We start from the raw sequence: 14,710 nt of genomic DNA, 5'->3' as shown, positions 1-14,710 counted from the left end.
TTAATTAGAAAACAATGACTATTTAAATCAAATAAAGTGATGTTAAATGAATAGTCAGTTGGGATTGTATTCCCCTAATAATTCAGGCAGTTTCTGAAAAATTTCTTCTAGATTAAAATTTTTCTCACCAAAAAGTCACCTGCTTACACATTCCTATACCCTGGATACTAATTTTCCATTGATTTTTGTTACAACATTTAAGTTGTTTCTTCTAGCTAACTTTTTGGCTCTGTGACACAATAAGATAAAGAACGTAGTATTCCTTTTAAAATGGCATATTGAATAAGATAAAAAAAGAGTGAAATTTCAGTCCATATAATCACACTGTCCAAAACAAGTCATAAGGTACAAATGGAAAGTAAACACTTGGCGTTTAGGCACAAATGTTAAAAGGGAAAACAAGAGTGGACTAAACATGCTACCCTAAAAAGTAGCTTAGCTTTTGTCAAACTGGTACCCCAGCTCTCTCAGTGGAAACTACTGGCTTTTAAAAAGGGACAGGTCGATCTGGGCCCAGAAAGAAGAGTTAGAGTGGCGAGGCTTAACAATGAGCTAGCACACTCCCTGGGTTTACCGGGAGACCCGTGCACATGGCCCAAAGAACGCTGGTAAGACTGCACATAGGAACTAGCCTCAGATTCCTTTGGATCGCGTCATGAATTTCTGTATTCCTTGCTTCTTTTATCTAAATATCCTACACACAAAAAGAATTCTCTATTTTTTAAAAAATTTTATTGATAGTTGGTTTACAATGTTGTGTTAATTTCTGCTGTACAACAAAGTGACCCAGTTATATATGTACATATGTATATTCTTTTTCATATTTTTTCTATTATGGTTTATCACAGGATATTGAAGAATTCTCTTTTGATTTCAGTTATTTCAGTCGAATCTAAAGTAGTTAGGTTGTCATTAATCAGTTGTTCTTAACAGAGTTCCCTCAGGAAACTCCCCCCGCCACCCCTCCCCCCAAAAGAAAACTGCCCCCTGAATTACCTTGACTTGTTCTGAGTTGAAGTTTAAAAACTTTGTTGGGTGAGAGACAGACTGATTTCAACATTTCTGCTAGGATGACAGCATATGCCACAAACACAAAACTTTTGCAGAACTTTTCTGTTAAATTTTTGTCAAATTAAAATTCATAATTTCATTGTATTCGACGTTTTGTTGACAAAAATCGTATATTCCGTAAAAGGTCCATGGAATCATAGCTGTGTTCTCAGTGAAAAAGATCATAAAGACCGACAATTCCCAAGCCCTCACTGTATCAATGAAGAAAGTACTTGTGATCCTGCTGGATGATTTGCTCAAGGGGGGTGGTCCAGGCAGGACGAGACACCCACATCCCTAAACTAGGGCTCCTTCCACCGCACTGCACCTTTGATTTGCATACCCAAGTGTTTTTTTTGTTTGTTTTCTTGTGCTTTTTTTGCGGTACGCGGGCCTCTCACTGTTGTGGTCCCTCCCTTTGCGGAGCACAGGCTCCGGACGCGCAGGCCCAGCGGCCATGGCTCACTGGGCCCAGCCGCTCCGCGGCATGTGGGATCTTCCCAGACCGGGGCACGAACTCGTGTCCCCTGCATCGGCAGGGGGATTCTCAACCACTGCGCCACCAGGGAAGCCCTACCCAAGTGTTTTATAAGGAGTCTCCTTGGATTTGCCTAATAAATTCTTAGAAAGTCCAATATTTAAAGAGGCTTTTTATTCGGAGAAGCAATTCACCATATAAAATAACAATTCATTAAAAAAACATGAGAAAAAAAACGAACTCTAAAGCATTTAAATTTTCAGTGGGCTAATCCACTTTCAATATTCAAAAGGTAACCAAGGAAAAGAAACATACTACTTGGTCACTGATTAAAAAGCTTCTGACCTAAGGACACAGTTTTTCACCACCTCGCCCATGACTGTTTTCAACCTTAAAAAAAAAAAAATTGCCTTTCTCTCCATCTCAAAACCCCTTCAGATTAATTTAGCAGGCAATGCCTCATGCCTGCCTTGAAGAGAATTCATTGATAATTTATGGAAATATCTACTATAATCCAACGGAGATGACTTTTTTCCAGCTTTGTGCATCAATAGATAATCAAGGCCTTAAAGCAGCCTTAGCTTCCCATTACCTCAGGCAAAAGAATTCCTGAAAGCGTGCCTTGAGGGCACCTGAATTATATACTGCATTAGGAGAGGAAGGCTTTCTGCATTCCACGTGTAACACTCACCAGAACCTTTCCTGTTTATTTCTGCCATATGAAAGCAGAAGCATTAGGAACAGAATTGTTTAAGTGAAGACTTATGTAGATACAATGGAGAAACCTTTCAAGCAAGAGCCAGATCACCCCCCTTCAGTCCCTGGCAGTGACCTCTCCCGAATAAAAGGTTTCTATTACATCATTAGCTCAAGCCAAAAACAGCCTTGGCTTAATGCTCAGTTTGTTCTTCCTACTGTTTTTAGGCAAATACAGCTACTTTACTCCCATCTGGGAGGGAAATTACACTGCTGGGTTGTAATCTAAGACAAGATTTTCATTGGAAGCAAATGCTTTCAATCCAGTGTAAATACTGGTGCATGTTCAGAAAAGCCTAAAACAATAAACCCTGCTCCTTCCCGACACAAGTTAGGGAAATGGAGAGGATGGGGAAGGAGGAGAGCATAATAAAACAGACGATTCTCAAAGCAAACACTTTCATAGATTTTAATAAATTGTTTAACCTCTTCCACTTTCTAAAATGGAAAATTGATCTCGAAACGTCTCCACCTCAGAGGAAAGTCTCAATGGTCAATTGTACCTTGCACATTTCCATCCACTCTGCAATTTGATACAGTCACCTCTCTGCGGTCTCTGGAGGATTTATTTCCTTTTTATTTTTAAGATCACTAAACAAACTTGGAGGACCGCCGGCTGACCACACGGCAGCAGGCAGCAGCTCTGAGCCACATTTGTAAAATGTCAGCAGTGACTTCATTCCTGGAGCTGACTTCTCCTGCCACCAAATGAAGGCAAACTGAAAAGGTGGAAATAATCATAAAAATGATGCTAGTCCATAAACAAGCTTACAGCCTCATTAGGATAGCAGTAGGCTCCAGTGGGTGATTTATGCTCGTTTTGCTGATGCTATGAGGAAATGCCATAGGGCGACTTTAGCCAATTGCTAATGCGTTCTGACAGCTTCTTAGCAACTAGTGCAAGCAACGTCGCGGCGTTTGCTAGTGACAGAAACCGAAAATGTCATATTATCTGCCCATGTGTCATGAAGTCCGTGTGGCAATTAACTAGCAGGCCAGTGACTGAGGGGCCAGAGGCTCCTGAAAATGGCCTTTGGCTATGCAGAGGCAGCCAACAGGCGCTGAGCCGCACACGGGCCACATTCTAATGCAGAAAGCTACTTCCCTGCGACTTCCCTGGCTCTGATGAGACTGGGCCACTCAAATTCCCCCTCGTCCCCTCACTGAAGTGCCACTCCGGGCTCCCTTCTCTCTCTGGGCACTGGCTCCGGCGCTATCAGAAGACTCTAAAGTGATCTGCTTTGATCTGATCGTCCAAATGGCTCCTTAATTGGCACTACCTGTTTCTGTGCTCTTTGGACACTGGATTCAAAGGTGCCAGCTATTTTTCTGCTCTCTCACAAATGAGTCTAAAAGGATTTCAGATCACTGAAGCAGACTCCTGGCCTGTCAGATGGCTGGGAGCAGAGGAACTCTGGGCAGCCACAAAACACTGTTTAAAAAACACCAGGCTTCTCAGCCGCAAGGCACAGGGATATAAGCTCGGGGCTTTGGGACAGCCTGGAGGGGTGGGAGGGGGAGAGTGGGAGGGAGGGAGACGCAAGAGGGAAGACACATGGGAGCACATGTATATGTATAGCTGATTCACTTTGTTATAAATCAGAAACTAACACACCATTGTAAAGCAATTATACCCCAATAAAGATGTTAAAAAAAAACCAAAAAACCAAAAAAACAAAAAACACCAGGCTTCTAACAAGCAGGGGGAGAATCCTGGCCACACTTTTCAGGTTGCGAGCTCTCGAAACCATGCACTATATGTCAAACTGTCAAACCTTTCAGCGTGGGCCATTTGCCCTTTCAAATAATATTTAAGAATTGTTTTTACAAAATTTTATAGGCCATGGTCTAGTGAAAGAGGCCAACCAACAAAGAAAGGAATTTGTACTACAATTCGTCTATGGACAATTTCTTGTGAGACCTAGGCCCGTCCCAGCGGAGCAAGGCAGGTGACCTGTGACAGCTCCCAGGCTGTCAGAGAGCTCAGATTTCAAACATGCTCAACTCAAACATCCCTGGTCGCCTATTTAAGCATGCCCAGGCATTTAGACTGCGCTATCTCGTGCCTTTCAAGGCAGGATAAAGCGGCATTTATCGTATTCAGTCCATTCAATGGGTCAGACTGACCGTGTCAGCAGGGGCTCCTTCCCGGCAGGTCAACGTCTGACTCCCATTTTTCTCTCCCTCCTAACTCCCTCTCTCCCTTCAGGACCACCGGTCCCAAAAACCTATTCTGAGGGAGGCAAAAACAAAACCCCCAAAAGCGCCTGACATTTACATCACAAGGGCTGGGCACTTCCGGTGGCAGTGGGCCAGCAGGTAGAAATAAAATGGGTTGTCCATCAGAGGGTTCTTTATGCCACAGAGGCAAAACTCCTAATTAGGGAGATGAACTTTCAACTGCCAGGGCAAAATAACATGTAAGGTTGTGGACCCTCCTGTTTTGCTAGAAACCAAGCTGGAAAACACCCCGCTTCAAGATCATTTCATTGACAATTTGGTAGCGAGACTCCACGGTTTCGGGCCAGGTTCTCTGCTTAACCTTTACTTTTCTCCTCTTCGAGCATTTAGAAATAGAGTCTTTGTCCCAAAAATGTACCTAGACTCAAAAATCAAGGCCAGTTATAACCGTATCTTTCGATACTGAGTCAATTCTGTTGTGCCTTGAAAGCCGTTTCAATGGTCAGTGCACAGCCCTCCGAGGACTGTACAGCTCATGTTATGAGGCGGCTACATTTTCTTCCAATATTAAGGGTTTCTGTTTTTCTCTTGTCTGTTTTCTCACATAGCACTTCTCGGTGAGAGAATATGGCCTTTCGTCCCTTAAATGCTGTGTAGAACATTCCCGCCTTTCTAGGGGCCCCTGGTGCAAACATCCCCTCGGTATGGGGAGGTCGGGTTTCCTTTGTAGTCGAGCTATCTGGGTGTGCCAGGTTGCTAGGAAAAATGTAAAAACTACCCCAAACCCACTTCTCCAGATCCTGGCTGTGTCTACTTAGCCAGAAGTCAGAGGGGATAATGTTTCTGTGTTATGTTAAGAGGATAAATGGTGAGAATTATAACAAGCCTTTCTCAGGAACCGGCTAGAATACTTCAGAGGCTTTAAGGAGGTGTTTTGTCTTCATTTAGAGTGTGTAATAGCTGCCAGAATGATTTTTCTAAAACGCACATCTGATCGTATAACCCTGGCACTTAAAATCCTTCTGCAGCTGCCCTTTGCCTTCAGGATAAAGGTCACACTTTTTAGCCTGGCGTAGAAGGCCTTTTGTGATCTCTCTCCGGGGTGTGTTTGTTTGCAGCCCGTCTTCTGCCGGTCCCCGGGGGCACCGCACTCTGACGCCCTGCCCCCCACTCCAGTCCTGAGCCCACCTGACGTTCTCGGGATCTCACTGCACACACGGATCTCTCACACCTCTTTGTGTTCCCCTGTGCTAGTCCGTTTCCCTGGCAAACTCCTCTGTGACCTTTTAGGTTCGGTTCAACTGCCATCTCCTATAAGGAGTTTTTTTTTTTTTTTTGTGGTACGCAGGCCTCTCACTGTTGTGGCCTCTCCCGTTGCGGAGCACAGGCTCCGGACGCGCAGGCTCATAGGCCATGGCTCACGGGCCCCCAGCCGCTCCGCGGCATGTGGGATCTTCCCGGACCGGGGCACGAACCCGTGTCCCCTGCATCGGCAGGGGGACTCTCAACCACTGCACCACCAGGGAAGCCCATCCTATTAGGAGTTTTTGCTGGACTCTAACTCTTTTTAGTAATGCTCCCCAGTCCGGAGTGATTTTTCTTCTCTTGACATTCCTCCACCCAAACACACTTCATACTCTACTAGCACTGTTCATTTCCGTGTATGTCCCCTCAACTTGATTATAGAATATTGTGAAAACAGGGACCTGGTCATACTCCTCACTAAGATTCTCTAACCCCAGGGTTACTCCTGTGTACAGGGTACAGACTTGTCAATTGCTTATTCAGTGAATGTGTGAATGCATCTTTTTTTCACTGTATGGAGAAAACGGCAGTTTCAATTTCCCACTGTTACAATTCTTTTTGATACACGCCTAAATGAAACTCTTGAAAAATATTCACCAATGAAATTCAATGAAACGTAAGAAAACATTTTTAAAAATGCATTCTCGGGCTTCCCTGGTCGCGCAGTGGTTGAGAGTCCACCTGCCGATGCAGGGGACACGGGTTCGTGCCCCGGTCCGGGAAGATCCCACATGCCGCGGAGTGGCTGGGCCCGTGAGCCATGGCCGCTGAGCCTGCGTGTCCGGAGCCTGTGCTCCGCAACGGGAGAGGTCACAGCAGTGAAAGGCCCGCGTACTGCAAAAAAAAAAAAAAAAAAAAAAAGCATTCTCCAAAGCTGGGAAGTTTCCTTAGAATTTTTAAGCTCATCTTGGACAAGAGATGGACGAAGAGTTAAAGTATCAGACTTCTTTATAATGTTTACCATAACCCTTTAGAAATACACCCCTACTCCCTGCAATTACAACTTAAAACTATTTACCTAACTAAAATTTCTTGCTGTTTCTCCATTTTTCCTGAGTTCACCTTTTAAAAAATAAAGCAAAAGTTATTTGTCTCCTTCTGCATTTTCCTCTCAGTGAATTAATTATACCACTCCCTGCACCCTTGACACACCTCTCAGTTTTACCCTAGTAAAGAATCTCAACTGTCTCTAAGCAGACAATTTGACCCTGAGCTCAGACTCCAGACTCACACTTTATAGATACGGTACAAACACAAAACTCTAGAACTGTGGTTTTGCCAAGTCATTGAGTCAGTCTCTCCCACAGCATTCCTCCACACCTGTCTCAGCAATTCTTCAGCAACAGGTTATCTGAGGACATTAATATCTGATACTGTTACAGATTGACATGTCACAGAAACCTAGGAAACATTAGAAAGGTTTTTGCAAGATAAATGAAAATATAATACAACCTCATAAGTCTTATTGAACATTTTCAAAATAAACAGAGTAAACTTTCTATATCTTCAAATCTGAGGCCAACAGACATATGTAATAGTCTAAATCCAATGGTTAACTTCTACATTTAACTTTAATTAGGGTTCTGTTAGCTCAGCCTCCGTTTTGTATCTCTTCTCATCCTGAGGTGTTGAAGGTTTCCTTGTTTTTAGTTCAAAAGGATTTTCAGTTGATCAAAGGTAAGCACACTCTCATATATTTTATTTTACCACCATGGCCTTCCTGAAAATTTTGAGGTAGTTCCTTTGGAAACCAAGATGAGGTGTTGTTGGTACCTGCCCTGGCAGTGCTAAGTCCTAGAAGGGGCTTCACAAATAACCAATGGGACAGATATACCAATGGAACGGATTGAAAAGATGGAGCTAAGGTGAGCAGGGGAGAAGATTAAGAAGAGCAAACTTTAAATAAACATATTCTTGGCACTTATAAAAGAAATGTCTAGCTACGCTTCCAAAGGTTGGCTTCACAGAGATTCGCTATGAGGCTTTTCCTTTCTAGTTGAATTTAGGCTTGTTAAATAGTGACAGATATTTGTCAATAGCTAACCACTGTGGAATGAGCTCACAGCCTCACTCTGCCCTTTAGTGGACTCCTGACATCACAGAAACCCCAGGGAAGAGGTGGAGAATCAGAGCCTGCAGGCAGGAGCTCTCTCTATGAACCTACTGCCCCCTTTTCTAAAGAGTAAATATAGCACTTAAAAGTGAGCTCTGGGGCTTCCCTGGTGGCGCAGTGGTTAAGAATCAACCTGCTAATGCAGGGGACACAGGTTCGAGCCCTGGTACGGGAAGATCCCACATGCTGCGGAGCAACTAAGCCCGTGCACCACAACTACTGAGCCTGCGCTCTAGAGCCCGCATGCCACAACTACTGAGCCCACGTGCCACAACTACTGAAACCCACGTGTCTAGAGCCCGTGCACCGCAACGAGAAGCCACCGCAATGAGAACCCGCACACTGCAACAAAGAGTAGCCCCCGCTCGACGCAACTAAAGAAAGCCCGCATGCAGCAATGAAAACCTAATGCAGCCAAAAATAAATTAATAAATAACCCCCCCAAAAAAACAGTAATTCTAAAATAAAAATAAAAGTGAGCTCTGTATATGTAACCACCTTTTGTACAACCTGTCACTCCTATCATTCATTCATTCATTTAACAAAAATGTACTTAATTCTTACTATGTCCCAAACACGAATGCCGACCCCCTAGAGACACAAATGGTGAACCAAACCAGAAAGAGTCCCTCTTTCTATGTGCTTTCCAGTTAGAGGGCATAGACGTTAAACAAAATAGTCACAGCAATAATTGTGCAACTGTACTCCATCAGAAAGAAACATAAATCTTTGAGTGTGTGGAACAAAGGACATCGACTGAGGCGGGAGTGATCTGGAGCAGAAGTCTGAAGGGTAGAGAAAAGTCAATTAGGTAAAGTGGACAGTCTAAAAGGGCAGAGGGCAGGGAAAGTATTGCAGGCCATTGGAATCACATGTACAAAGGCCCTGCCTGTCTGGGGGAAGCATGAGACAACCACAGTACTGGGACCTGGGAAAGCAGGGACAAGAGGAAACTGGAGAGGTAAGAGAAGCAAGACCACACAGGGCCTTGGGGGCCATAGTCAGGATTTGGGTGCTCATCCCTAGGTTTCTAAGAGTTGTGACCTCTAAGTGTATTTCCGTGGGGTCACCAGTGTCCTTTCCATTGCATGCCCTGATATTACATAAATTTTACCACATAAAGCCTCATCCTCCAGTGTCTCTTTTAGTTCCACCTAGCAAATCCCTACTTTCCAAACCAAGATTGGAGAATGCGGGACAACGGACGAGCAATGAGTCTATTCAGGTAGATCCCAATTTAGGCACCAATTATATTCTGAATTTAATTTGTAAGCAGGTCTCTTGGACATTAGAACAAATTTTCACATAGAAGTCTGTTATGAATGGTGATAGTTTCCAATTCTTGTTTATCAAAAGCCAAAGTAATTCATTATGTGAATGAAGTTCTAACTGACATGTGAGCCCTGGATTCAGGAAGTCAGAAAGTGCAAAAATAAGGAGGAAGATGAGTTCCTTCTCATATTTCTGTGCATAGAGTCGGCCTAGGAAAATATTAAAATATATATGATTGCCTTTAGTACCTCTTTTTCTGTATCTCTCCTCTGCTACGTAGCTTTCTTTTCCTGGAGTTTCCAAGTATCCCAGTGCCTTGTAGAGGCACTTGGCCTCCCAATTATGGTCACATCACCTGGACCGATTCTATTCCTGCTATGAATTAACACTCATCATCTCCCGCCAATCACAATAACCAGCCTTTAAGTCTACTTGACCTGAGCCAGAGATTAGGTAGCAAGCAACCTGAAAGAATTAGTTCGGACCAGGAAATGAATAACTGATGCCTCCCTCACCTTCCCAGAAGTACTGGCATTTTTAAAAGATTTGTTCATGTGAATGAATCATTAATGGCAGAATTTCAGGAAGAGAAATAAAGTGTCTAAAAATACGTAGCTTGTGTATTTTTGATCAATGGATGCCAATCTTTCAAAAAAGCCCAGTGTCACTTTCCTAACTGATGATTACATCCTGCTATCTCTCCCCACCCCAATCCCCTGCTTCTATTTGGGAAGTCACATGCTTCTGAGCACCCCACGGTTTCTCACAGAAACTGTGATGACAGTAAATGCGTCCTGTAGATGTAAAGCATGGAGGACAGGAGTTAAGAAATCCAAGTTGGACGTGTGTGTGTGTGTGTGTGTGTGTGTCTGTGTGTGTGTCTGTGTGTGTAGGTCGTTCATAATTTGGGTGTTTGTAACTCGGGGAGGATTGCCAGCCTGTTGAAATACATTGGGAATAACTTTCCCATAAATCATGCATTCTGTGAAGCTTCTATCTTCACTGTCAGCTCAAATCATGCATGTAACTGTGTGAAAACTATGGAAAGAAATATATTAAATAACCGAGACCCAGAATGAAAATATCTGCTGGATTTTTACAGAATACAAAAAAATTTTTTTGTTAAAATTTAAATGTGCAGTTGATGGAATTAAAGGAAGAAACTGGGCTTTCTAAATTCATGGAAAGTAAGATTGTCAGTTGGAGTCAATCAATAATCATATTTATAGTTTACTTCAGATTTAGTTTATCAAAATGTTCGTACAAGTAGAGTACCATGGACAGATAAAACATACACCAAAAATCAGATAAATTTTCCACCTTTTTTTTCTTAAATCATTGCACTTTGTTCTTTTGAGATAGGAATATCTTTTTCTAGTAATTCAATATGACTTTTTGACTTGAATTCCCCTCAGGGGAACAACAGCAAATTAGTTGCCTTCACACAGAGGACAAATAGCAATGATGAATAAGAAAGAAGAAAAAAACACATAGTTTACTCATTTTTCATCCATTCAGCATTTTTTTTTTTACAACTAAACACCATGGAAAATCCCTGCAAAAACAGCATAACTTCTTAATGAAGTCTTTAGAAACTTCAGGATGTGTGTGCACTGCAAAATATTACTGAAATCTATGTATTTATACTAACAATAAAACAAAATGGAAATCCCCGACCTTTTTCTAAGAAACAAACAGAATACACTTCAACTGCAAAGGTAAAACAGTATAAAACCATAAACTTTTGTTCTGAATCAACATCTTAGAAAGCATTTTAGGACCCAGTATTTTGCCTATTTTTTTAATATTACAGTAATGTATGACAAGTTCATTGCTTGAAATATTCTGCCCCCAAAATATTAAATATATACTAATGAATGGTCACAAAGTTCTATCTAACCGTGAAAATAAATGTTTTGTCAGTAAAAAAAACAAAAAACAAAAACACCAAAAAAACACAAATGCTACCCACACATGGGATCATATAGACAGGCAGACAGACAGACATAGACACACACACACACACACACACACACACACACACACACACACACACCATTTATTTTTGTGATATCTTCAAAAGCTTGCCAGATAATTTATTTTTAAACTTCTATATGCTCTGCATGTGTATATGTATATTATGTATATATATATGTGTGTATACACACACACTTTTACACAGACAGGATAACATTTATTTATCAAAGAGCTCACTTCAACAATTATATAGGATATAGTTAAAAGTAGGATTTAGGGCTTCCCTGGTGGCGCAGTGGTTGAGAGTCCGCCTGCCGATGCAGGGGACACGGGTTCGTGCCCCGGTCCGGGAGGATCCCACATGCCGCTGAACGGCTGGGCCCATGGGCCATGGCCGCTGAGCCTGCGCGTCCCGAGCCTGTGCTCTGCAACGGGAGAGGCCGCAGCAGTGAGAGGCCCGCATACCGTTAAAAAAAAAAAAAAAAAAAAAAAAAAGTAGGATTTAAAAAATATTTCTAGCATAAAGATGAGAAGCAGTGGGTGACTTCCCTCATGGTCCAGTGGTTAAGAATCCGCCTTCCAATGCAGGGGACGTGGGTTCGATCCCTGGTCGGGGAACTAAGATCCCACATGCCACGGGGCAACTAAGCCCGCATGCTGCAACTACAGAGCCCGTGCATCGCAACTACTGAGCCTGCACGCTCTGGAGATTGTGCACCGCAACTACTGAGCCTGCAGGCCGCAAGGAAAGATCCCATGTGCCACAACTAAGACCCAATGCAGCCAAAAATAAATAAATAAATACTTTTTTTTTTTAAATGTTAAAAAAAAAGATTAGAAGCAGTGGTTCTCAATTTTGGCTACATGAGGAATCACGTGGTAGCTTTACAAATGCTAATGCCTTATGCTATACCAGAGAACAATTAAACTAGTATTTTGGAGGGTGAGAGTCCGGCATTAGTGAGTTTTAAAGCTCCAAGATGATTAAAATATACTGGATTAGAATCACAGATTAAATGTGGTAAAGCTCATAGACTTTTCACAGAGAAATGACCAAAAGCCCCTTAATCATTGAATTGTTATATTTATTTTAGATACAGTTTTTAAAAGTTTACTCATCTGGGGCTTCCCTGGTGGCGCAGTGGTTGGGGGTCTGCCTGCCGATGCAGGGGGCGCGGGTTCGTGTCCTGGTCTGGGGGGATCCCACGTGCCGCGGGGCGGCTGGGCCCGTGGGCCGTGGCCGCTGGGCCTGCGCGTCCGGAGCCTGTGCTCCGCGACGGGAGAGGCCGCAACTGTGAGAGGCCCGCGTATTGCAAAAAAAAAAAAAAAAAAAAAAGTTTACTCATCTGGTTTCCTGCCTTATAGTTTGTAGGCTGAAAGCTTTGTAAAAATATAGGATGATGAAGAGGCAAAAAATAAGCACCTAAGAAGCGTAGCACAGCCGGGCCCTTTAGCATTGGGGAAAGCAGCCCGATGAATGCCAAACAGGCTGTATAAACAGGAAAAGATATGGTGCAGGGCCATAACTCATGGACCTTCTGACTTTCAATTTTCTTTAAGTTGATTATAATTAGATATGATAGGGCATATGTATAGTCTGGAAACACTTTCATTAAAAATGTCCCAAAATTTTTAATATTTAAAAAAGTAGGATTCTGTTCATCTGGACCACATCACTCTTGAATGACTCCAGATAAACCAGGATAAGGTGTCTCCATTCTGTAGGAACTCTAACCCCGTGTTTGCCCTCTCTTCACTGGTCTGTGTGGCTGGATGAGCAGAGCCTTTGCAATGAGCGTGACATGGTTAAACGCGGGGCACCAGTCCACCCTGACTTGCCCTGGCTTCCCGGGGATCTTCCCTCCAGACACTCATGGGCACTTCCCTCCTCATCCCCTACTGATACCCTTTTATTCTGCTCTCAGTTTATAAGGAGGTATGAGGTAAGGTCATGGTGTATGCAGGAAGGGCACCAGGGCAGCTGAAGGTGGATCACCGTGGATGAGAGAGTGGGACTCACCTCCTGGGGCAGAAGTTGGAGCAAGAGGAAATGCCATGGGTCAAGGAGGAAAAAAGAGATGATATTCTGCACAGATTTCTTTGCATGCAAAGTCAAATGGAATGAGTTGTGAAATGTAGATTAGTAAGTCTTTGGGGAGAATGAAGAGATTATTAAGTATAGTTAGCAGGAAAATGGGCAAGAAAGAAATTGGGAGTTCGAAAAACAATGCAAGTTATTCTCTTATTTTAAGCCATCTAAAAATCTAACAGTTCCTGAAAGAAAAGGTTTGAGAATTGCTGGCCTGTGTCTGTGACGACACCTAAATTTCTCTCCTCTGATTATCCAAGGCTCTGGTTCTTTTGTAGATTTGTGGTGCCACACACACCAATCACTCAGTTAATTAGGGACAGGTGCCTGCTGTTCAAAATCAGCACACTCTGGAAAGTGGCGACTTGACTTTGGTGGGCATAGTAAAGATAAAACTTTTTAGCGCAGTGCCACCCCAACTTCCATGTGTATTACATAAAACACCAGGGATCTTGTTAAAATGTAGTTTTGGATTTCGTAGGGAAGAAGCCTGAGATTCTGCATTTCTAACAAGCTCCTAGGAGCTGCGGATGCTGTGCTGCTGGTCCAAAGACCACAAGCTTCATCCCAGCAAGGCTCTGGAGCATCCTTCCCCCATGGGCACCTAAAGCCAGCAAGTCTGCTGGGTGCATGCGGATGCCTAGCTATAGTGCAAGATGGGGACAGCCTCCTGTCCCTCCACACAATGAAATGTACCTGCACCCGCTGGACAAGGCTGCGGGCAAGGCTGTTCAGGTCCTCATTTGAGCAGGCAACCCACTGACTGGAGTGTGGAAACAAGCCAGGATGTCTCCCACTGGCGACTCGTTTCTCTGAGTGCTACCGTCCTTCTCCTTCTCATCTCCTCAGCATGTACTATACCTCACTTCTTGTCTCCTACATTGGAGGTGTTCCAAGAGAATAGTTTAGCCTCTGGAGTTGGATTGCCTAGGTTCATAAGAGTCTCATCTTCCCCATTAATAGTTGTGTGACCCTGGGCAAGTCATTTAACCTCTCCAAGCCTGAGTTTCACCCCTGTAGAAAAAATGAGCATAGTAATAGTACTTATACCTTAGAGGTATTGGCAGGTGAAGTAAAATAAGCTGCCTTCATATATACAACGGAGTATTACTCAGCCATAAAAAGAAACGAATTATTTGTAGTGAGGTGGATGGACCTAGAGACTGTCATACAGAGTGAAGTAAGTCAGAAAGAGAAAAACAAATACTGTATGCTAACACATATATATGGAATCTAAAAAAAAAGACAAAAAATGGTTCTGAAGAACCTAGGGGCAGGACAGGAATAAAGACGCAGACGTAGAGAATGCACTTGAGGACAAGGGGAGGGGGAAGGGTAAGCTGGGACGAAGTGAGAGAGTGGCGTGGACGTATATACACTACCATATGTAAAATAGATAGCTAGTGGGAAGCAGCCGCATAGCACAGGGAGATCAGCTGGGTGCTTTGTGTCCAGCTAGAGGGGTGGGATAGGCACCCACCCTATGCAA

The 14,710-nt window shown here is 43.2% G+C and overlaps 1 protein-coding gene across 8 annotated transcripts in view; it reads right to left on the bottom strand.

Annotated features, from left to right (window-relative positions):
* MEIS1 (Meis homeobox 1) overlaps positions 1 to 14,710 on the bottom strand; it is a 140,420-nt gene that overhangs the window by 64,574 nt on the left and 61,136 nt on the right. The window lies entirely within an intron of this gene.

Source organism: Phocoena sinus, chromosome 13, assembly GCF_008692025.1.
Source record: "Phocoena sinus isolate mPhoSin1 chromosome 13, mPhoSin1.pri, whole genome shotgun sequence".
In the NCBI taxonomy this organism is placed as follows: Eukaryota; Metazoa; Chordata; class Mammalia; order Artiodactyla; family Phocoenidae; genus Phocoena; species Phocoena sinus.
Note: the sequence above shows the minus strand (reverse complement) of the source record. Positions and strands in the feature narration are given on the sequence as shown.